The sequence below is a fragment of the Danio aesculapii genome, chromosome 9 (genome assembly GCF_903798145.1).
Source record: "Danio aesculapii chromosome 9, fDanAes4.1, whole genome shotgun sequence".
In the NCBI taxonomy this organism is placed as follows: Eukaryota; Metazoa; Chordata; class Actinopteri; order Cypriniformes; family Danionidae; genus Danio; species Danio aesculapii.
Window position 1 is genome coordinate 8210730 of NC_079443.1, and position 24682 is coordinate 8235411.

At 38.2% G+C, this 24682-nt stretch overlaps 1 protein-coding gene across 1 annotated transcript in view; it reads left to right on the forward strand.

The window, feature by feature from the left end:
• Positions 1 to 24682, forward strand: part of bmpr2b (bone morphogenetic protein receptor, type II b (serine/threonine kinase)) — a 161720-nt gene that overhangs the window by 7132 nt on the left and 129906 nt on the right. The window lies entirely within an intron of this gene.

A 24682-nucleotide genomic window follows, 5' to 3' on the forward strand; every position in this document is an offset into this window, starting at 1 on the left:
AGTCACCAGATCTCAATCCAATAGGGGGGGTTGAAATCAGGGGCCGTGCGATTTACTTCCAGAAGTAAACAGAGTCACAGAGTAAAATGAGAAAATATGATACACCAGTGTTTTGGAATATGGAAAAACTGTCTTTTTGCTATTTTCATGTGTTTTTATATATTTTTTTCTATTTTATTTATACTTTTCTTTTTTTCCTGTTTATGTAGAAAGCTCTTTGAATTGCCACTGTGTATGAAATGTGCTATATAAATAAACTTGCCAAACTTGCCAATAGAGCACCTTTGGGTTGTTGTGGAACAGGAGATTCGCATCATGGATGTGCAGCCAACAAATCTGCAGCAACAGTGTGATGCTATCATGTCAATATGGACCAAAATCTCTGAGGAATATTTCATACCTTGTTGAATCTATGCCATAAAGGATTAAGGCAGTTCTGAAGGCAAAAAGGGGGTCCAACCCGGTACTAGTAAGGTGTACCTACTAAAGTGGTAGGTGAGTGTATGTATATATATATATATATATATATATATATATATATATATATATATATATATATATATATATATATATATATATATATATATATATATATATATTGCTTAAGTTGCTACTTTAAAGCTGGTGCTCTTGCTTTCTCATATCTGCCTTTTCATCAGTCTGAAGGAGTTAACGTCAGATTACACTCAGAGAAGTGTAATGTTGGATCCCGTTCTGTAATTACCCAAATATATGATTTCAAACGTCTGGTCTTAATGTCCTTTCCTTTGAGGCTCTCCGTCAATCTAATTTGAGCATTTGACGAGCAAAGATAATTATCTGTGCGGAGCAATAAAACCTGTGCAAATTAGCGCAGACGTGACGCTCTTTGATATTTCCTGATATTTTCTTTGAAACACACTGTAGTCTTGCCACAGCGCTGGTGTTTGTTGCCATGTATGTTACGCATTACCCCCCCCCCCCCCCCCCCCCCTCCGTCTGCGAGCTCCGCCGGCCTTAAGGAATTTTGCCCGTCTGTCTGTGGGGGAGGGCAGGAAGTGGGAGTTGGCCGTCTCTCTCTCTGTCAAGCATTTGCTCTCACGTTTTTGATTTGTACACTGATAGCAGTTGACTGTATGCATGCGAGCATTGCATGTGCGCAACAAAGTATTGCATGTCATGTCAACACGGCACCCACGTTTCATATTGCAAGTGTCATGTATATACAGCCGTCTGTGGCGTGACACTTCAAAAATAAAGCAGATTTGCTGCTCTTTAAGTTCTCTGTTGTTTTCTGTAGTGCATTTCCTGTTGTTTATGTGTGTGTGGCGGGGGTCTGGAGTGTGTAGCTCTGCACTGGCAGGATTTAGACTAAACAATGTGTCTCTGGTTGGCTCCAGGAGCATACGTCTGGGGAGGGGGAGGAAAGAGAGAGAGAGAGGGAGAGAGAGAGAGAGAGAGAGAGATTCTCTTGCGGTGACGCCAAACCCCCCTCAACACATTCGCACAGTGCCCTCCGTCTACAGCTGAACTGATTGAATCTGAGACCCCTCCTCTGATAGACCCCCCTTCCTCCTTTTCCGAAATGCAGTTCACACACTAATTGAAAAATCATTTCACTTGAGGAATGTAATGTGGCCCCTTTGCAGTTCTCCTCTTTGCTTAAGGGGCCAAAACACCCTATCTGAGCTTTCATTTCCATCTTGTTTTTTTTTATGCATGTCTAATCACTTACGTCTCACAGGCTTTCTGAGAACTGTTTATTTTTTCACCGTTATTTTTTTTCTTGCTTAGCTCTGCTGGTTATGGGCGCTTTTGGTCATTTACAGTTATATTATAGAGATATTTTAGCCCAAAATCAAAATTCTGTCATAATTTACTCAACACCAGATTTTATTTGGTTCTGTTGAAGTCAAAAGAAGATTTTCTTTGGAGAATTTTGGAAACCTGTAACCAATTACCAATTTAATGGTAGAAAAAAAACTAGTAAGATGGAAGTCAACGGTTACTGTTTCTTTCGACACTGATAGCAGAAGTAACAAGTACTATTGAAGTCAATGGTTACAGGTTTCCAGCACTCTTTAAAATATCTTCCTTTGTGTTCAACAGAACAAAACAAAAAACTCAATTAGATTTTTGAAGAAGTCAGGGGTGAGTTTTCAGGGAGATTTTCTAGGACCTAGAAACCAAAAATTTCCCAGAATACACCATATAAAACTAGGAATGTCGAGTCCGAAGCATTTGATTTTGAGTATTTACTGATACCGAAACCCAATCCGATACTTCTATAATACATAAAAAAGAATAAAGATGAGCGAAGAAACAGATCCAGGATGTTCCTTATTTCTTATTTAATTCACCTTATTTTAACAGTCAACAACTCATTAACATTAACAACCAGAGCACTTCTGTGAGGTAGCTTGAACAATGAAGTAATAAATATAAATTCTTCACTTTTGGACTTTAGCACAACAGTAAATATAAAAAAAAATCTAATATAAAAACAAACAGCACCTCAACTTAAAATACCTGGCAGGCAAACCTAAGTTTACATATCTCACAGTTTGCTATGGCAATGTTGTCATCATCAACTTTAGAATATCTACAGACTGCAAACATACTCGCTCTTTCCACTTCAAGCTGCTTCTGTGTACTACTTTGCCAGCATTTAACCAATAGCATCTCTCATGCCGCATGCGTCGCTGTTTCTGTGTGTCAGTCAAGAAAGAGGTCTAACTCTGTGCCACAACATAACTATAGATGTGTTCAAAAATATAAATATAAAAAATGTGTGTGTGCGATTCTGAAACTGCGTGATCGGGCCCGATTTCCAATCACGAGATCGTATCTAGACAACGGCAACATGGCTGCACAGGAGAGTCAGGAGATGCACAAATTAATATTTTTTGGCATTATTGGGAATTTTTACAACAAACAAACAAACATATGTTTGAATACATTTATAAAGGCGTTTATGTTTTATGGTCATGCTTTAACAAAAGCTATCTATAATTCATAGAAATAACTCCTATAGTAGACCCACACACAACATACTTTCACATCTGTCTCTCGACACTGTCTGCTATACCATAATGTTGTTTTCTTGTGTTTACATAGATGAATATGGCCACGGTGTAAATGCACACTACAGTTACGATCTTATTGCCACATTGTATCGTTATGATCACATGAAATCGTCGTTTTCTGTGATTTCCTAAAGATAAATAACAAAAGATAACTCAACTGGAATAATAGCACTTGCCGTTGTTAATCTCATATGAAGTAAGAGCCCTCGACGACATACAGTATGATGACGTGTGCAGGTGTTGTTGTAGTGTCCCATTTCTTAGGGGTAAATTTTGAAGCCCTTCCCCCTTCACACTCTGTTTCAGGGGATCGGGCCTAAATGATGACAGAAACAACATTTTTGGTTGAATTATCTCTTTAAGGCTGTACTGTAGCATAATCTATGAACATATTTGAATAATTCCTTACATTTACATACTGCTTTTCTGGACACTCAAAGCGATTTTACACATTTTTGGGGGGAATCACCTCATACACAACCAGTGTGCAACATCCACTTGAATGACACAACTGCACACCACACACCCGCTGATTGGTGGAAAGGAGAGTGATGAAGCCAATTATGATATGGGTAGGGTTTAGAAGCCATGATGAATTGAGGCTAGTGGGTACATTTGGCCATTATGCTCTTTTTCGAAGGACATCCTGGCACTTTTAATGCCCACAGAGAGTCTGTACCTCGGTTTAACGTCTCATCCTAAAGACGGTGCTCACTGAGCAGTATAGAGTCCCCTTCACTATACTGGGGCGTTAGGGCCCACATAGACCACAGGTTGAGTGCCCCCTACAGGTCTCATTATCACCATTTCCGGCATGTGGTCTTCCATCCAGGTACTGATCAGGCGCAGCACTGCTTAGCTTCAGTGGGCGACCATGTGTGAGTTGCTAAGAGCTAGCTGCTGGCAAATATTTTGAAGACTGCTAAATGATGAACATAAACAAAACTTTGATTGAATATTTGTTGACGAATTCCACCTTCAGGTAATTTTGCTGTGAAATCTTTACTAGTTTTTCTAAAGTAATCTAAAGATAGCGTATATTACCAGTTGAAGAGCTGCATGATATTGGAAAAAACTGACATTACAATATGTTGTGTTTCTCTGAGATTATCTGTAGCGATATTAATGTCTTTTTGAAAGATGATTTAAATAACTCTATTTGGAATTCATAATAATTATACATTGTGATCATTTTGTAGAGAGTGCATTTCTCCAAAGCATAATTAACAAATAACAAGCATACATGAGCACAATAGAACAAAGATACAAACGAAATAGACTCTGCGTTATTGTTTTCTGGACATTCTAATGGTGTTGAGGTAAACATAACAATGTAATGTAATAAAACAAAGTATTTAAATGTAAAATAACACTGTATAGTCTTCATTGTAATAAAAAAAAATCTTTGTTAAAGCTACATATTTTAGCATTTCTTGTGCTCAAATGGTTTAAATTAACTTGAAGTCTTTCACAGTCACATGCCTTTAAAATAAATGCATTCACTGTATGGTTAAACTATGGTTTCCTTCTTAGTTATAATCACAGATCAACATTGCAGATATTAGTAAGCGACTATTGCATTTACTTTCCTATTTCAAGATAATGATGAATAGATAAGACTTTAATCTTACGTTTCATTCATATCAATATCAACAGATGCACAAGATTCGCATTAATACACTTTGTTTTTTTCTAGGCTACATATTCTTCTTATGTCATGCTACATAAGACATGTCCCTTAGATTATTTCACAACTTTTATTCCCTTTTAAAAAAAGATTTGAAATGTTTTATCTCAAGGGTTCCAGCAGTTCTGCCTCATACTTTCCACAAAGACTGTTTAGTCTTGCAAAGCATCAACATTAAGTGTTGTCATTAAATCTGGGACAGGATGTAGATTGCGGCTCTTAGTCAGGCTGCTGTAGATGCCACAGTTAAAGGTCCCCTGAAATGAAAATTAAGTTATTTTAAATGGCAGTATTAGTATTGTTCGTTTTTAAGATAATTATAAGGTAGTGTGCTCCAAAACAGTGGCAAAATTTGCGTTTAGAAGATATAAATCGGATATCAACATGTAAAGCTTGTAGTTTGTCACTTACGCCCAAAGGGATCAATGGTTTTATTTACGTCAACTCACACTACAGTTTCTCATCACATCATAACCAATCAAATGCTCTCTAGTGTCTGACATGCCCCGTCCTCTTGAAACACAATTGGGTGTTTTTTTTAAAAAGGGGAGGAGCTACTCTATGTCCCATCCTCTCTTCGTGTTTTGGTTTAGATTACATCAAACAATGGACATTTCAAAGCACTTCACAGGACCTTTAATGAAATGTGAATGAATTAATAGATAGATACAGTTGAAGTCAGAATTATTAGCCCCCCTGTTTATTTTTTTCCCCAATTTCTGTTTAACAGAGAAGATTTTTTTCGACACATTTCTAATCATAATAGTTTTAATAACTCATTTCTTATAACTGATTTATTTTATCTTTGCCATGATGACAGTAAATAATATTTGACTAGATATTTTTCAAGACACTTCTATAGAGCTTAAAGTGGCATTTAAAGCCTTAACTAGGTTAATTAGGTTAACTAGACAGGTTAGGGTAATTAGGCAAGTTATTGTATAACGATTGTTTTTTGTAGACTATCGAAAAAATATATAGCTGAAATGGGCTAATAATATTGGCCTTAAATGTTTTTTAAAAAAAAATAAAAACTGCTTTTATTCTAGCCGAAATAAAACAAATAAGACTTTCTCCAGAAGAAAAAATATTATCAGACATACTGTGAAAATTTCCTTGCTCTGTTGAACATCATTTGGAAAATATTTTAAAAAGATCAAAAAGGGGGATGCTAATAATTCTGACTTCAACTGTAGTTTGCTGATCACCACCTGAATTTTTTTTACAAGAATCCATGACTAGTGCAGCTTGTAAAATTATTTGAATTATTTCACAAACTATTTGTTAATGAAGTGGCTATTAATAAAGTAAATAATATTTCTTTTAATAAAGTAACCTTGTTAAACACCCAACGGTTCATGGCAGAAGCAATATAGAGAATCATATTGGATGTTATATAAATGCCACAAAAATATTAAGCTGCATGACTGATTTTATCATTAATAATAAAAATAGTCATTGTTTCTTAAATGAAAATGATCATATTAGAGTGATTTTTGAAGGATTTTTTGACACTTATTAATGGAGTAATGATGGTGGATATTAAGCCTGTCACAATAATCAAGATATTGACTCATCATTATATCGACTTATCATAATATATTATATTATATCGCCCAGACATAAAAACTGATTGCACAACCTAGTTCTATTGGAGGTGTCAGTGTCAGTATGGTTAAAAAAACACTATAGTATTTACTATAAATTACTATAGTTTATTTTCATGGGTGTCTGACAACTGAATATAAATCTGATGTCGCAGCCTCTGTTACTTTTTACCTTGTACTTTTTTGTTAACACTTATTATTATTTTGTTTTGGACATGAGTTTTCACATTTTGATTGCAATGCCTAATTATGAAATTGTTGAAGTGACTAGAATTAAATGAAATATTCTTAAGAATGAAATATTAAGTGTTCTTTGGAAGAGTGTACTTGCATCGTGATATTATATAGTCATTTTGGCACTATGTAATGAGTGGCATACAAATAGTCTTAAAACGACATTAATATCGTTTATCGCAATATATTATTATATATAACAAAAAAGTAGACATTGTTACAGACCTAGTGAAAATTCTGCTTTATTTCTGAGCTACAGAAATAAATTGCATTCATTTTAAAATACATTCAAATAGAAATTTGTAATTTGTAATTTCCATCTCAGGATAACCTTTCGCTCATATTTAATTTATTACAAGTGATACAATTAAATATGAATTAATAACATTACACATAATAGTACAGTATTTTCCGAATATAAGTCTAATTTTTAGCATATTTTTTCTCCCAAAATGTACATTTTATTTGTCTGGTTTTATTTTTTAAACATGAATTTCAAGAGTTCGCACTTAGATAATGCTCAACTATAATAGCAGGTTTGGCATGCTGTCCCGGGAGAGAACCCTGAGCTCGGAGATAGATGAGCCCAAGGCTCCCGCCTGGTTAATGAGCATTAGGAGGGACACGAGATCAGGTGTTTCTCGAATGTCCCCCCCGCTTCTGGCTGGTTGGTTAGGCATGTATACGCTGGGTGCTTGTGACTGTATTCTGATTCACTTATATACATGTTTTTTGAACTGTGGGAGGAAACCGGAGGACCCGGAGAAAACCCACGCAAACACGGGGAGAACATGTAAACTCCGCGCAGGGAATGTCAACTGGTTCGAATGGGCCTTGAACCTGTGGCCCTCTTGCTGCGAGGCAACAGTGCTAATCACTGAGCCACCGTGTTGCCCGATCAAAGAGGAGGAGGGATAATGTAAGGATAGGGGGGGTTGGGAGGGGGGGGGGTTCCGAAAACAGAGATAGGGAATGAAGTTTAGCTAGAATATATATAGTAGTTTTGGAGTGCTCCGATAGGCTAGCTAATGATTAGTGATGAGGATCAGCTGAAGTTGATCATATCACGTGTTCCTCTCGAAACTTGTTTATGAAACTTCCCTTCAAGAGTTCGCACTTAGATAATGCTCAACTATAATAGCAGGTTTGGCATGCTGTCCCGGGAGAGAACCCTGAGCTCGGAGATAGATGAGCCCAAGGCTCCCGCCTGGTTAATGAGCATTAGGAGGGACACGAGATCAGGTGTTTCTCGAATGTCCCCCAAAATGCAAATCAACTCGGGACAGCAGCCGTGTATTCGGAGAACGCCCCCCAAAAGGCAAAAGGGATGGTATATCCGGCTGCTGGATATGGCAGTATGGAAGGAAGAAAGGACATATATTAGTATATGCATACAAATCTTTACGCACATGTGTGCGCACGTATGCGCACACTGCACTCACATACGTACATACATATGCATGTACGTACATGGATACACACATACATACTGAACCCACGCACGCACGCGCTCACAAAATCATACATACATATGTGAACGGGCATGTAAGCATAAAAAGGGGGGGTTAATCTAGGGCTTGGGAGGGGTAGTGACGTGACTCGAGCTCGAAGTCACAGCTCGGACTGTTGAGCTATTAAAGGCTGAGCTCTAACGGGAGTCGGGGAGAAGGGAGTGGGCGGTGAAGACTCCTGCTAGAGGGTGAGATTGGGGGGCCAGCCTTGTATGACATGCGCCCAGACATATGGGAGTATCAGGCCACACGCACACGTCACCGGCACGCACACGCGCATACATGCCTGCATGTGTGTATGCAAACGTAGACTACCACGTGAATGTGTACCTGTCTGCCACATGCACGTGCGCATGCAAATTAAGCTGGGTTGGCTAGGGGGCAGTGACGTGACTCGAAGTCACAGCTCGGGCCATGAGCTATTAAAGGCTGGTTCTAGCGGGAGTCGGTTGGCGGTGAAGACTCCCACTAGAGGTTAGGCAAAGGGGTGCCGGCTGAACGTTAATGCGTGGATGTAGGCGGACGCATGTCCGCATCACTCGCATGTGTATGCATTGGGTGCGAAAGCGCACGCGGATGCGTCCACGTTTGCTTCGTGCACATGCAAATATAGCTGGGCTGGGGGGGGGCAGTGACGTGACTCGAGCACGAAGTCACAGCTCGGGTAAGATGAGCTATTAAAGGCTGGCTCTTATAGGAGTCAGGGAGTGGGGGAGACTCCTGGGAGCGCTGGGTGTCGGGAAACTAAGGAGTTTGGATAGAAGGAAGTGTAGTTGGAAGGAAAAAAGGAGGAATAGGCTATATTGCTTGTTTCCTTAAATCCTATAGCTGAAAGGCTTCACTCTAAGGGGGAAAGTGACGTGACTCGGGCACAAAGTCACAGCTCGGGTATTGTGAGCTATTAAAGGCTGGCTCTTAAAGGAGTCAGGGATTAGGGGAGACTCCTGGGAGCACCAAGTGGCGGGAAAAATTTTAGGAGTTTGGGTAGAAGGAAGCGTAGTTAGAAGGGGTATAGGCTTTATTTGCCCGTTTCCTTAAAACCCATATTTGTAAAGCTTCACTCTAGGCAAATCAGAGTGTTGGAGCAAGATGATAGATTCATCTGGAAATTGTCATTTGGGCTGCCTTAAGGTGGCTTTGGTTAAGGCGGATGTATGATTTGAAAGCTTCGGAAGACCACCTTCCTAGTGTTTGGATGTGCATTTGGGATAATCCTTTGTGTGCTGCTGTGGTGGCTGCACCAATTCTGAATGAATGGCTAGAGTATGATTCTGGTGTAAATCCTGAGATGCGAAGGACTGCTTTTAGGTGTTTTTGAAACCAGAAGCGTGTAACTGGGTGGAATGAGTCATCTATGAAAAGGGGGGAGATGGGGTTGGAGCTAAGGGTTTTCCTGTAGTGCATGTATGCTAAGAGTGCTTGGAATGGGCGTGTAGAGGAGGGGATGTTGAATATGTAAATAGAGTGTCCTATGCGTGATTGATCTGTTTTGCTTTGCTTGATGAGGAAAGAAATTGTTTCTTTGTCAATCAAAGCTAGGTCTGAGATGGTGGGGTGGATGTTTGGGTCGAATTTTGACGTAATGGAAATTTCGGAACACCTGAGAAATCCGAAAAATGAGAGTATGAACATGGCGTCTAGGGTTCGGTCGGTATGTGTTGATAGATAGTTTTTTCGTAGTGTAGAAATGCATTTGGATAGAATACGGTGTGTGATGGGCAGCCTGGAATCTGGGTGGGGGGGGTTAGCTTTTTGGATGCCTTTAATAAGAAGGCTGGTTTGTGAATTAGCTATGGAATCTGATACGGAGCCATGTATTAATTTATGGAAGAATTGGATGCCGCTTAAGTAGCTTCTGATAGAGCTAGCTTGAATGTTTTTGGTGATATGGAGGTATGTGATAAATGAGGAAATGGTGAGTAATGAAAAATTGGGAAATGAGGTGTTGTAGAGGGAATGGAAATTTTTAAAAGTATTCCAGGCTGTAAAATAGGATTGTAAAGTTCTGGGGGCTACTGCGTGTAGTATGAGGGAGATGGATGTTTGATGTAAGTGATGCATGGGGTGATTTACGGGAATATCATCTCTGAATAAGGAGGGACTGGAGTCGGATTTGGTTCTGCTTCCGGGGCGAGCAGCCAGAATTTCTGAAACAAAAAACGAGAAAGAGAGTCAGCAATTTGGTTATGAAAACCTGGTATATGTTTAGCTGTTATGATGAATTGTTTTTTGGCGGAGGTCCAGATAAGGCGGCGGAGAAACGGCATTAGAGCTGGTGAGTGAGAGCGCCCTTTGTTAATGCATTGAACTACGGCTTCGTTGTCGCAATGGACTAATATACAGGAGCCTGACCATTCGTCACCCCACAATAAGGAAGCGGCGACTAGAGGGTATAATTCGAATAGTGCTGATGATTGGTAAGGTGGGGGAATTTCTTGCATTTGGGGGGGCCAGGAGGAAGCGAACCAGCGTCCTTGGTGATAGCCTCCGAAACCTACGGAGGGCGCGGCGTCTGTATATAAATGAATATCGACTGGTGATTCTATTAGATCGCTATAGAAAAAGGAGCAACCATTCCAGCATTTCAGGAAGGAAATCCAGAGACTTAGTTCATTACGGCATGGATCGGATAGAGATATGTTATCTTCCAATCCGTGAACCGATGCTGCGAGTTGGAGCAGGTGACTGACAAAGGAGCGTCCTTGTGGAATGATGCGCATGGCGAAATTTAGGTGTCCTAAAATGGACAGTAATTCGCGCTTTGAGCAATGCTTTCTTTCCAGGAATATGGAAGAGAGCGAGATAATGCGATCAATTTTCTCTTTGGGTAAAGATGCTTGGAATTTTTTCGAATCTAGGTTAACACCTAAAAATTCTAGCGACGTGCTAGGGCCGGCGGTTTTCTCTTCTGCGAGTGGAATACCCAGGTTAGCGAAAACTTCTTGAGTTATCGTAAGGTGTTTAGCTGGAGGAGAATTTGGGGGAGAAATGATTAAGAAATCGTCGAGAAGGTGTACTAGATACGGAATGTCGTAGTTATTAGATAAGATCCAGCAGATAGCTTCTGAAAGCATATCGAAAATTTTTGGACTGCTTCTGCATCCAAAAGTTAAACGCACCGCGAAGTAAAATTTGGATCTCCAATTAATGCCAAAGAGGTGCCAGAAATCAGGGTGTAATGGCATTATTTTGAAAGCAGAGGAGATGTCCACTTTGGCAAGCCAAGCGTTTCGGCCGACTAGTTTAATTAGGGAAATAGCTTGGTCTATGTCATGGTAGTTTAAGGCGAATTCTTCGGAAGAAATGGTGCTATTTACACTAGAGAAAGGAGAATTGTGGGGTGATGAGAGGTCGATTATGAGACGTTTTTTACCAGAAAATTTTCTGGTGGCTACGCCGATAGGGCTAATTCTGTAGACGTTAAATGGGGGGGCAAGGAAGGGACCGATCATAAATTTATTATCGATCTCTTTCTTGATTAATTGTTGGACGACTTCTGGTTCTGCATTGGCGGATAGTAGATTAGGGCATGCGAGATTGTAGGAAGGGAGAGTTGACACGCCGGGATGGAATCCATTGTTTAGACCTGTAATGAGAAATTCAGAAAAGTTAGAATCAGGGTGCAAACTTAATTCAGATGCAAGTTGAGTAATGTTAACAGGAGTCGACAGATAATGTTTTGATTTTTTATTAGCTTTTGCTATTTGGCAGATTATGCGGGCATGCGCGCCGCCACAGTAATTGCAGGTATGGAGGAATTTGCATGATTGCCTGAAGCATCTACCTGTATTGAAATTAAAGCAGGGATGAGTGGTGGGATAGTTATGAGAAGATGAGGGTTGAGTAGGAAGAAGAGAGGGGATATTTGGGATAGATGGGCGGGGAACGTAGCTAGTGGATTTAGGAGGAGGAGGAGCTGCGTCGGGGGAAGGAAATACTAAGGGGCAGGAAGTGGTGGTGTGGAAACTAGAACGGCAGATCGCACAGGAAAGATTACGGCAACCTAGGAAAACTCTGTTGTGGAGATCAGTGTCCAAAGCCCCCCAGTAAGGGCATTGATTCCACTGTGAGACACGGATGGCGCATTTAGCTGAGAATAGTTTATGGTAGGTATAGAAATGAGTTCCCCCATAAGAGAGCGCGAGCTCCGAAATGATGGCCATATAATCGTTCAGCTCACGCCTCCTATGGGGAAAAACTGAACATATTGTTTCAGTGAATCTAGAAAATGCTACGTGAAATTCTGCTAGAGAGAGTGTACGGATATGGGTGCTGGCGGATGATTTTAGGGTGAGTGAGAATTCGCCGCAATCTATCTGGCGCTCCGCCGTGGGAGGTGCAATGGGTGAGAGGAGTGTAGAAAGATCTATATCTGCACCTGAAATTATGAGGTTCTTGGTAGTGTTGGAAATGGGAGGAGGTTCCAAAACTGGAGCGTTTTGAGGAATAGGGAGGGGGGTAGCGGTGGCTAGGGTGAATGGAGGGCGTGCGGAAGAAATATGAGTAGAAATAGAGGGTTGCTGGGGGGGGTTAGTACTGGAAGTGAGTGCGTTGTGAAGGGATGGGGGAAGCGAAACAGGGGGAAGGGTAGAGGAATGAAAGGCGGCAGTGGGGGGGAAGGCATTAGGATGGGAAAAAGTAGGCTGATGAGTAAGAATAGGCTGATTTGGAGGGATGGGAGGATTAGAAGGAAGGGAAAACTGGATTTGGTTGAAAGAAGTAGATGTAGCTGGATGGTGAGAGCTGGAGGATTCATTGGAATTAGGAGCTGGTGGCCAGAAGAGGGGGGTGTTGGTTAAGGGAATAGGATTAATGTCTTGGGTAATGTCATCATTTTGTATGTCTATGGCTTCAATAGTGTTCCTGTTTTCTTGATAGTGATGAGATGTTGAATTATTTGATTTCTTTGGTGCTTTTCTTGATGGTCTTGGTTGATTTAGTGCTGGCTGAGAATTGCTGCGCTGAGGATAGGGGGCGTGGCGGGAGCCGGACTTTCTGGTGTCTTTGGGAGGCGGGGTCGATGAGGAAATGGATGCGTAGAGTTTGGTGAGTTCGGACTTATTGCAACGGCTTGGGATTGTAATGCCGGCGTCTGTGATGCATTGGCGGAGTTCATTTGCGGTCATTTTCCTGGTGGTGATTGGTGAAGAAGTGGCGGAGGCATAGGAAGAGGCTGGTGAAGGTAAGTGGCGATTTGAAGCTGTAGGAGACGGAGATTGGAGTCGGCGAGATGGTCTTGTTGTTGCTGAGCGGATAGGCCTGCGGCCTCTCACTGGAGCATCGGGCTCGTGCTGCGGTGTGGGCTGGATGATGATTGGTTGGACTACGGCTGGAGTTGTTGGGAGAGCGTCGCCCTCGTTAGCTTCAATGTTGTTGTTGTTGTTGTTGTTGTTGTTGTTGTAGCTGCGGCTGCAGCTGTTGGTAGGGTTGTTGCCGGAGGTCAGTTTCTTATCCATGTTTTAGTGGAATAGCGAGATGATATCTATCTGCTGGTCTTCCGAAAACAGAGATAGGGAATGAAGTTTAGCTAGAATATATATAGTAGTTTTGGAGTGCTCCGATAGGCTAGCTAATGATTAGTGATGAGGATCAGCTGAAGTTGATCATATCACGTGTTCCTCTCGAAACTTGTTTATGAAACTTCCCTTAATGCATCAGTGAAGTTTTGACAAGGTGTGACTTATTTTCCATAAATAAAATATTGTAATCAGTTATCAATCAAGCTTTTCTCTGTTGTGCAAACATACATTAATCATCCTCCATATTGTGTTTCAATTGATTTTAGCACTAGTAAACATTTACTTAATCTAATCATTTTAATTTGGCAGTGCTAATAACAAAGGACAAAAATGCTACCTATTTTTTTCCTCTTTGAGTACACACACACACACACACACACACATACACACACATTAAAATGCAGTGGCTCTCCTCTGGCTGTCTGCCACATTCAGTCCATCGCTCTGTTCCTCTTTAGCCCAGCTGTCTTTGAGCACCATTGCGTCCGCTTTCAGAAACATGCAGCCATTTACTCTGTCGTGAAATAACAGATGCAGCTTTGATGAATTGATTTGTTACATTAAAGAATGATCTCTGACTTGCACAAATGCTTGCCTTCAAATGCTCTGGCTTGCACAAATGCCATAATATTTCCAAGTAACTGCTTTCGTTTTGTCAGGCTTTGCCAATTATTGTAATGGCAAAAAAATTTAAATAAATAAATAAATAACAAAAAATGATGTATTACATACTGTTGAAGAAAGAATTATTAGCTTGGGCCTAAAAACTAAACATATATAGGGCCTTAAGTTAATATATAATTACATCATTATAACATTCCATAAAGGTCTAATCATTTTAATTATTATTATTATTATTATTATTATTATTATTATTATTATTATTATTATTATTATTATTATTATTAATTATTTCTTTGAGAAGTGTTAGTACTATTTATATGTGTTGGTCTTAGTTTCTTTCAAGTTTAACCTAGGTTTTATTTTATTTTCCTTTATTATTATTTTTTAAAGACACTTGAATTTGTGTGTGTGGCCAGAATACAATGCTTTAGTTTTTCTCGAATAAAATTAAACAGTACTCATGGAATGGCTCTCAGAGAAAGCTTGACTGTTTAATCAACTAAATGGCACAATTCATTCACACATATCATGTATATTTAAGTAACTTTATTTGAGTCATTTTGCTGTTCATTATTCACACACATTAATCCATATCACAATTTCATTGGATAAACAGTCCTGGATTTGTTTTAGTCACACTGTAAAAAAATCCTTTATTTAAATTTTTTTTCGGCAGAAAAAAAAAGTTAAAAAAGTAAAATAACGGCCATTAAATTACAGAAATTTACTGTAAAATAACAGATGTTAAATTACAGAAATTTACCAGAAACTTAAGTTTAAGAAAATTTCTGTAATTTAACGTCCATTATTTTACAGTAAATTTGCGTAATTTAATGGCCGTTATTTTATGGGTTTTTTCTCGGTGTTCTGACCATTTGTCTTACCTTATTAGATTGTTCTATCTCACATTAAAAAAGTAGGTAGCACATTTTGATGATGCAATATGCTACCTATCAGATTTTGCTACCAGTGTTCATTTTAATGTGGGGTAGTGTGATATGAAGCTGTAATATTGCCCTAACCTACCTAATCCCTAACCCCAGCCTCAGAACCATTCAAATACAGTGTTGTTAGCATAATCTGATGGGTAGGATAAAATGTCAGGACACCGGCACCCATACCTGCCAACACTCCCGTTTTTACGGGATTCTCCCGTATTTCAGACCCATCTCTCGCCACCCTCCCGTAATTTAGAAAACTCCCGTAATTTCACCCCCAATCCCCCCCTCGGTCCTCAACTATTTGGTATAGTCTATATCACCCCGGATGGCCGAGTTTGGTATAGTATCCGATCGCAGCGGCTGGCCAAAACCTGGTGAATAGTACAGTTACTTAGCTGTGTTATTCTGACATCTCACCCCCAACACCTAGACATCACCCTCCCCCATCTCCTGGAGACTCAGAGACAAATGTTGGCAGGTATGCAGAAAAAAAAGTAAAATAGCGAATTTCTTTTTATAGTGCAAACAAAATCAGCCAAATTCTTTGACATTGTGCGATGCACATCTAGTTTGTATGACTGAATTCTGCATTTTAAAACATTACAGCACCATTAAGCTGTTAGAGCATATGTTTTCACCTTCATGTAATTGTCACATGTTAGAAACTCAAGTTTGCATTTTTTTAAATTAAAATAATACCTCATCACAATAGTTATGAAAGATGATAAATAAAATCTGATTTTCAAGTTGAATCTACTCATGTTTAGTTCAGTTAACTCATGTCGGTGAACTTTCGTTTGAGTTTATCCAAATAAACAGTTTCACAGTGTGTGATTCCATCTACGTTTCCTGCTTCTCGAAAATCATAGGGTCATTTTTGCCCCAAAAAGTTGAGCCGCATTGCATCAGTAAAACTCCGAGGGTAGAGCAGGGAGGGGGACCCGTTCTCTTGCCAACAGCGCCTACATGTCTGGGTGGTGAGAGGCAAGTGCAAACCAGAGCTCTCTAGATGGGAGGTGTATTTGTGGAGGGGTATTTCAAAACCCTGGCACAGCTCTCTCTGTGGTCAGAGGCTCGATTCCGTAGCTTTTCGAGCTGCCCTCCGTCACAGTCACACGGCAAACCTGACCAAACACAGCCAGTGGAAAAAGTGAGGAGAAGACAAACCTGTTGGCCATTAAACACCCTTGATCACTCTGGTGGTGCATGAAAGGCTTGTATTGAAATGTGTTCTGCACTGGTCGTTTTGAGGTAAAACCTTGCTACGTGAATTTCTGCTGAAATATGAACACGCTTCATGCAGTTCTGTCACGTCAGTGATGAGGTTTGTGAGCAAACATGCTTCGTCCCTGTGGATGAGGATTGTTGACACATTCAACACCAACATTAGTTCTGCCGTCAGTGGACTGACCTCGAGCCAAAGCCATCAACGATTTATGAATCCCGGCAAGCTGGATTCAAGATAATTTGTGTAGTATTTAAATTTTAATGAGATGCGAGTTCAGACCTCAGCTTCTGCCGGTGACAAAAATAGGTTGGTGCTGTCAGGCCCCTCTTGTGATTAATGCTGTTTGGACACAGACGTACAACTGCTTTTCAGAGTAGGAGATTGTAGACAACATGATATGTGTCTTCTTTCATGTCTTCGTCTAGACCAATGTCCAAAAACAAAAGTGAAACTAAAATTAAGCTGCGTCAGCAACACTAGTTTTACGCCACCATTAGATTTTGTTTTAGGTATGGTGTAATAACCATATGATGGTTTCTCTGTGTCCACCTGAACAGTGAAAACAAATTGGGAGAGAAAAAACGGTCGATAGCACAATAAAATTCATGAAATGGCTTTGACAAAGTCCAGACCTGAATATTATACAGTCTCAAAAAAGTTGTTGCTGAGGTGGTAACTTTTCAAAAGGTACGCATTTGTACTTTAAGGGTCCACATTTATTCATTAAAGGTAAATAATAGTACCCAAAAATTGTTTCTCATATATAGGGCCAAACGGAATCTTTTTTGCTATTTAAAAGTAATACATTTTAACTTTTATTTAATGTTTACAATGGAAATTCAATTAGATTCACTTTATTTGGTAAACAAAGCAAGTCTCTCATATAATATATCTACTAAAAGACAGAAAATATTACTTTACAAACTATATTGTAAATAAATCATATAAATATTTTCATATTAGTCAATAATATTACTGAAATTAATTGATTTTGTAAACATATTACTCTGTTGGTATCTTAATAAAAAGACCAAAACTTAAAAATGGATGGACGTTACCTATGTGATACAAGTCTTAGGTGTCCAGAGAATGTGTCTGTGAAGTTTCAACTTAAAATACCTCAGCAACAAACCATCAAGACATCTGCATTGGTGTAAAAGCCATGTCTTTTTAAAATCTCAAATATGGTTTCATGAGTGCACAAACACGATCACACAGAAAGCTGGCTATCAGATAGCACTTTGCATATTATGTATAGTGCACTGTCAAAAGTGCACAAAAAACAACATGTTGCTTGTCTGTGAGTGTGAATGTAAACAGGTTAAGAAGAAATTGCATGTGCATCAGTATATTAGATCTGTGAAACATCTACTCTTGGACATAGAAATAGCGCACTATTAATGCAACTGAACCAGGTCTTACTCTTCATCAATTATATATGTGATATACTGTGATTTATATATCTAAATATATTCTTGAATGAACATTAGGTAATCAAGGTGCTTGAGGAAGTTGCTTATTTAAGAATAGCTCTATTTGAAGTAACTTTGTGCACTGTTACTTTGCAAATCTTTTAATGTTCAAACCACATTATTGTGCACTGAAGGAAGTTCAAATTGTAAAAAGCATAATAGTTTATTAAGCAGAAAATCTGTTTTGTTAAAATCTTGTAAAGGATCATGTCAAGCTAACTTTTCATACATTTCTTCAAGCCAAGGTTGTTGTATCACCATGACATTTTTCTTCATGCACCCATAAGCTGAAATTGAACTCTTACAGGGATAGTTCACTCCAAAAAAAAAAAAAAAACCCCAAACCGTCTTCCAAACCTGTTTGAGTTTCCTGTTTTACTGTTTAACACAATAGAAGAAATTTTGAAAAATGGAATGATAGCCATTTACTTCCTTTTTGTAATAATAATAATTCCTTACATTTGTATAGATCTTTTCTGGGCACTCAAAGCGCTTTAAACAATGGGGGGAATCTCCTCATCCACCACCAGTGTGCAGCATCCACCTGGATGACATGATGGCAGCCATTTTGCGCCAGACCACACACCACACACCAGCTGATTGGTGGAGAGGAGACAGAGTGATGAAGCCAAATATGATATGGGGAGGGTTAGGAGGCTATGATGGACAGAGGCCAGTGGGCAAATTTTTTCCAGGATGCTGGGGTTAAACCCCTACTCTTTTTCGAAGGACATCCTGGGATTTTTAACGACCACAGAGACGTTTAACATTTCAATTAGTTTTTGATATATTTTTTTTTAATATATAATATTTTTTAGGGGTTTTTAACCTTTAATGGATTGAATAGTGCAGAGAATTGACAGGAAATAGTTAGAGGGAGGTAGAGAGAGGGAAAGGGTCGGCAAAGGACCTCGAGTCGGGAATCGAACTTGGGTTGCCGTGAGCACCATGGTGCTATATGTTGGCGGACTTAACCAGTAGGCTATTGGCGCCAACTAGTTTTCGATATTTTGAAGAATGTTGAAAACCTGAATCACTGAAATTGAAAAAAAAGAAAATCAATGGCTTTGGTGTCATCCTTCAAAATATTTTTACCGCTCAAGGATAGGTAAATGGCGTGTAAATTTTCATTTTTGAGTGAGCTATGCCTTTATATTAAAACTTTGTCATCGTAAATGTGTATTCAAGTCATCGTATGTATGAACTCCATTTTAATGTCTTTTCTGAATGAATAAACAGATCCAAAATGAGCATCACGTCATGGGTCTACGCAGAGTATCACTTGCAACACAATGGTGGCCTCTTCGGTAGTCATTGTCCTGACTCAGTATTGTTTTACAGGGCCTTGCCGGCTTTGTCTTCTGTCCAGTCGTGTAGGTGTCCTCTTCTCATATCTCCACCAACAGCCGTGCGGCTTGCAAGAAATGTGGCGGCGCTCATGTATCAAGGTCCTTCACCTTGTTAATTAGCTGGAGGGTGTGCAGGAGTGTCTTTAATTACTGTCTCTCTCTGTAATTGGCCAAGTACGCGAGACAGTCGCTAAGTGACAGCTATTGCGGTCGTCTCTGCTACCTTTCTTTTTTATGAAGCAAGATCTTCTCGCAGCAGGTTCCCATAGTGACAGCGAAGGCCTGTGGTTACTGCACGTTCAGCGAGATTTAATTCTCCCTACCGCATTCACAAACCTTTGTACGGATAATCTTAGACTTCCTTCATGCTGGCGATCGGTAAACATGTCTGGAGATTGCTAATCTGGGCCTTCTTATGGGGTGTGATGGATGGAGACGGAGACGCCATCTGGCCAAGCAGAGGTCTGATCTGGATGGTTTATTCCGGTTTTAGGGCCTCTACTATTCAGGCAGTAGGATTAGAAAGTGCCTCTAGATTTCTGCACACAGTTTGTCATTTCAGTGTTTCCCTCCTAAGAGTTGCTGGGATTTGGCTGCTGATTAATAAGGGTGACATTGGCAAAAAGCCACAACTAGATTAATTGAACTAGTTTTGTCGATGCCTAAGCTTCTCTTCTTGACCAGGACCGTGAAGAGGAAGAAATTAGGGACGCGACAATCAGGCCATTTAGTCAATGAAAGTGGATAATGAAAATAGTCAACAACGAGTTTCATTATTGCTTAGATGGGTATGCTTGTGTTGTGGGAACCTCGGTCGAAGAGGGTACTGGAAAATGGCTTTTTAAAAGTGATTACCCAACAAACACTTGTACAACGTTGCATTCTTTCAAAGGCAACGTCGCCACTTACGTGCTCGCTACATTGTTACAATGTAGAAATGTAAGACGTGAGAAGGCTGTAGCAACGTTGTCATGTGACATTCATCAACCGTGAGACAACGTTACTACATGCTTTTTCCTGGCAGTTTATCAATACTGCCTAGAATACAGGATAAGCAGTAATAATTTTAAATATTGTTCATTCATTTTTCCTTTTTAATTTAACAACTGCATATGTAAACTAATAGGTGTAAAAAGGCCACACAAATGTATATAATCAAACTTTTTTATTATATATTTCACAATATTTAATACAAACAGTACACATCTAATTATAAGCAAACAGCATAACATAATGTTTAGATTATATTAAATAATTAACACTGGACATTTGACATCGATGCTCTGGATGGAGAATACAGCAGACCGGGAAGTGCAGCTGAAGGCCAGGTGTAGTCGTTGGTACGGAAAACGCAGTCAGAGAAAGAAACAAATCCAACAGAGAATCCAGTTTGAGAGATGGGTCCACAGAAGCCACAGGTCAGAATATGCAGTGAACAAGAGAGGACAGATCAGAGCTTGACACAACAGGACTACACAAATGACCACTGATGGTCACTGTTGAATGAGATGCGAAAATGTCTGTTGAAATTTAAACTGATTCATTGATGATGAGTAAACGTTGTACAGTGGTCGTCCATGCTGCCAAAGCACAACCTAAAGCAACGGGCATTTAAATGGCAACATTATGACACCGTTGTGACAACCTTCAGTAACAATGTAGATCCTCAACCTTTTTACAAGATTGGTACAACGTTGTAAGAAGGTCGCTACGTTGAGGCAACGTTGTGTGTTTGTTGGGTACTTACATCAATCCGGATCAGTCACAAATACAATACAATATAATAGATGATCAACTTCTCTTCAAAATTATGACAAAACTTACACCAATATCTTTGTGTAAAATAAGCCTGAAATGTTATAAAACAAGTAACAGCATTTTCATAGACTATATATACTATATATCATCAAATGCCTAACAATTTTCGTGTCGCAAAATTTAGCAACAAGTACTACAAAACAGTTATAGTTTGATTAAGGTCTTCACATGCCTGTACTGCACTTCAATAATGCGACTAAAATAGGAATACTCCACATCTTAAATTGATTTCTGTTTAATTCGATTATAACTGTAGTCAGATTAATTTCATCAAAAATGTGATATGGTATATAAATGGTATTTATATGTTTATATGGTAGACTCTTAATATTTATCGTAGAGTATTGTCTCAACATGCTAATATGCTAGTTACACGCTAATTCATGCTAGAATCATGCTAGTTACATGCTAACTCATGCTAGAATCATGCTAGTTACATGCTAACTCATGCTAGAATCATGCTAATAACATGCTAACTCATGCTAGAATCATGCTAGTAACATGCTAATCTATGCTAGAAACATGCTAGTAACATGCTAATTCATGCTAGTAACACGCCAGTAACATTCTAATTCATGCTAGAATCATGCTAGTACATGCTAATTCATGCTAGAATTACGCTAATAACATGCTAATTCATGCTAGAATCATGGTAACAATATGCTAATTCATGCTACAATCATAGAATCAGATTAATTTCATCAAAAATTTGATATGGTATATAAATGGTATTTAAATGTTTATATGGTAGACTCTTAATATTTATCATAGAGTATTGTCTCAACATGCTAATATGCTAGTCACACGCTAATTCATGCTAGAATCATGCTAGTTACATGCTAACTCATGCTAGAATCATGCTAACTACATGCTAATTCATGCTAGAATCATGCTAATAACATGCTAACTCATGCTAGAATCATGCTAATAACATGCTAATCTATGCTAGAAACATGCTAGTAACATGCCAATTTATGCTAGTAACACGCTAGTAACATTCTAATTCATGCTAGAATCATGCTAACTACATGCTAATTCGTGCTAGAAACATGCTAGTAACATGCTAATTCATGCTAGAATTACGCTAATAACATGCTAATTCATGCTAGAATCATGGTAACAATATGCTAATTCATGCTACAATCATAGAATCAGATTAATTTCATCAAAAATTTGATATGGTATATAAATGGTATTTAAATGTTTATATGGTAGACTCTTAATATTTATCATAGAGTATTGTCTCAACATGCTAATATGCTAGTCACACGCTAATTCATGCTAGAATCATGCTAGTTACATGCTAACTCATGCTAGAATCATGTTAGTGACATGCTAATTCATGCTAGAATCATGCTAGTAACATGCTAATCTATGCTAAAAACATGCTAGTAACTACTAATTCATGGTAGTAACATGCTAGTAACATTCTAATTCATGCTAGAATCATGCTAACTACATGCTAATTCGTGCTAGAAACATGCTAGTAACATGCTAATTCATGATAGAAATACGCTAATAACATGCCAATTCATGCTAGAATCATGGTAACAACATGCTGATTCATGCTAATTCATGCTAGAATCATAGAATCAGATTAATTTAATCAAAAATTTGATATAAACATATAAATACCATTTATATACCATATGGTAGACTCTTAATATTTATCGTAGAGTATTGTCTCAATCATATTAAAGTCAGAATAATGATCTTCATTAGGGCTTATCGATTAACTCAAGTTTGTAGTTCACATTGATTTGTTTGAATGAAAATCGGAATTCACTCTTAACACGTGACACGTTCCTCTGGGTTGGCGTAGTTCGCCCTGCATTAGCGAACAGTGTGAACAGAGAAGAATTCTGAGAAATATTACGCTCTGTGAAAATAAATACAGCATAAAAAACGGCACAATTCAGAGCTCTCAGTCACCGTGAGACACTGCACCACACCTTGTATTTCTCAGTAATGGATACCGTTAGGAAAATAATAGACAAGGCGCGCATTTGAAAGGAATCTAATGTTGGAACTCAACGCTGCTGTTTTTGGTTAAATTATGTGACCCAGCCGCAAAGAAAAAAAGACGTTCATTATTAGGAACTGTAAATATTAAAACTTTGATAACTTGCTTAGTGCACTAACGTAAGTCTGCCAAATGTAGCGTCCCGATGCAAATAAAAGCAGTAAAAAGTAACCCACTAGTCTAGCGTCAGTTATTTATATGACATGATTAAACCTCAGAATATATGTTCATGCTGAAATAAAACATACAAAATAATCTTGAAAAAGCGGTAACACTTTATAATAACTACACACTATAAATCATTTATTAAGCATTAGCAAATAGTTAATTCATTATTTGTTAAGCATTAACTCTACATTAATAAGCGTTAGTAAGCAGTTTATAACTGCAGCTACAAATGCTTTATTCTTGACTTACAAACATATTTATAATGTGCTTAATACTTGTACTTTCATACTTTGCTAATGATTTATTTTTCATTACTAAATTAAGTAACGCATTATTTACAAACCAGTTGTATTTAAAGTAGTTGAGGGTTTTTAGGATCATTCAGAATGAGTTAGTAAATGATTAATAAACTATTGAAATCAACGTTTATATGTCTTATTTATTCAGGCATATACTAATAGTTAACTAATATGTTAATAAATGCTTTATTAACTCCACTTCATCTAGTTTTGTGACCTAATCTAAAGTGAGGACTATTTATGCTTTATAAAGCCCTTATAAATGGCAAATAAAGGATCAGTTAAATTCTAAACAGGAAAAATGACATTATTCATTCCTTTTCATTTAAAGATACACAAATAAACTTTAAATGAAAAATAAATCTTTGCAATCTTATCTAAAATAAAATAACTGTACAGTTTAAACATTGCATTCTATTATATTGTTAAATTATTATATTGTTGTTGTTGTTTTATGTCGTATTTTGACACTCCTGTTATTTGCCAATGTTTAAACTTTACAGTAATTTTATTTTTTAGAAAAGATTGTAAAGATTATTGTTCATTTGATTCCGAGCCTTTACTTGTCATTTATAAGGGCTTTATAAAGCATGAATAGTCCTCACTTTAGATTAGGTCACAAAATTGCGTGAAGTTGAGTTAATAAAGCATTTATTAACATATTAGTTAACTATTAGTATATGCCTGAATAATAAGATATGTAAATGTTGATTTCAATAGTTTATTAATCATTTACTAACTCATTCTGAATGATCCTAGAAACCCTCAACTACTCTTAAATACAACTGGTTTGTAAATAATGCAATACTTAATTTAGTAATGAAAAATAAATCATTAACTAAGTATGAAAATACAATTATTAAGCACATTATATAGGTGCTTATAAGTCAAGAATACAGCATTTGTAGCTGCAGTTATAAACTGCTTACTAACATTTATTAATGTAGAGTTAATGCTTAACAAATAATGAATTCACTAGATGCTAATGCTTGGTAAATGATTTATAGTGTGTAGTTATTAAAAAGTGTTACCGAAAAAGCTCTTCTTTTTTTTCAACAATCATGATGATTTTACTTTCACTGTAATATTTAAATCGTAAATCGATTTTTTTTTGTGTGAAAAAATCTGTGATTTTTT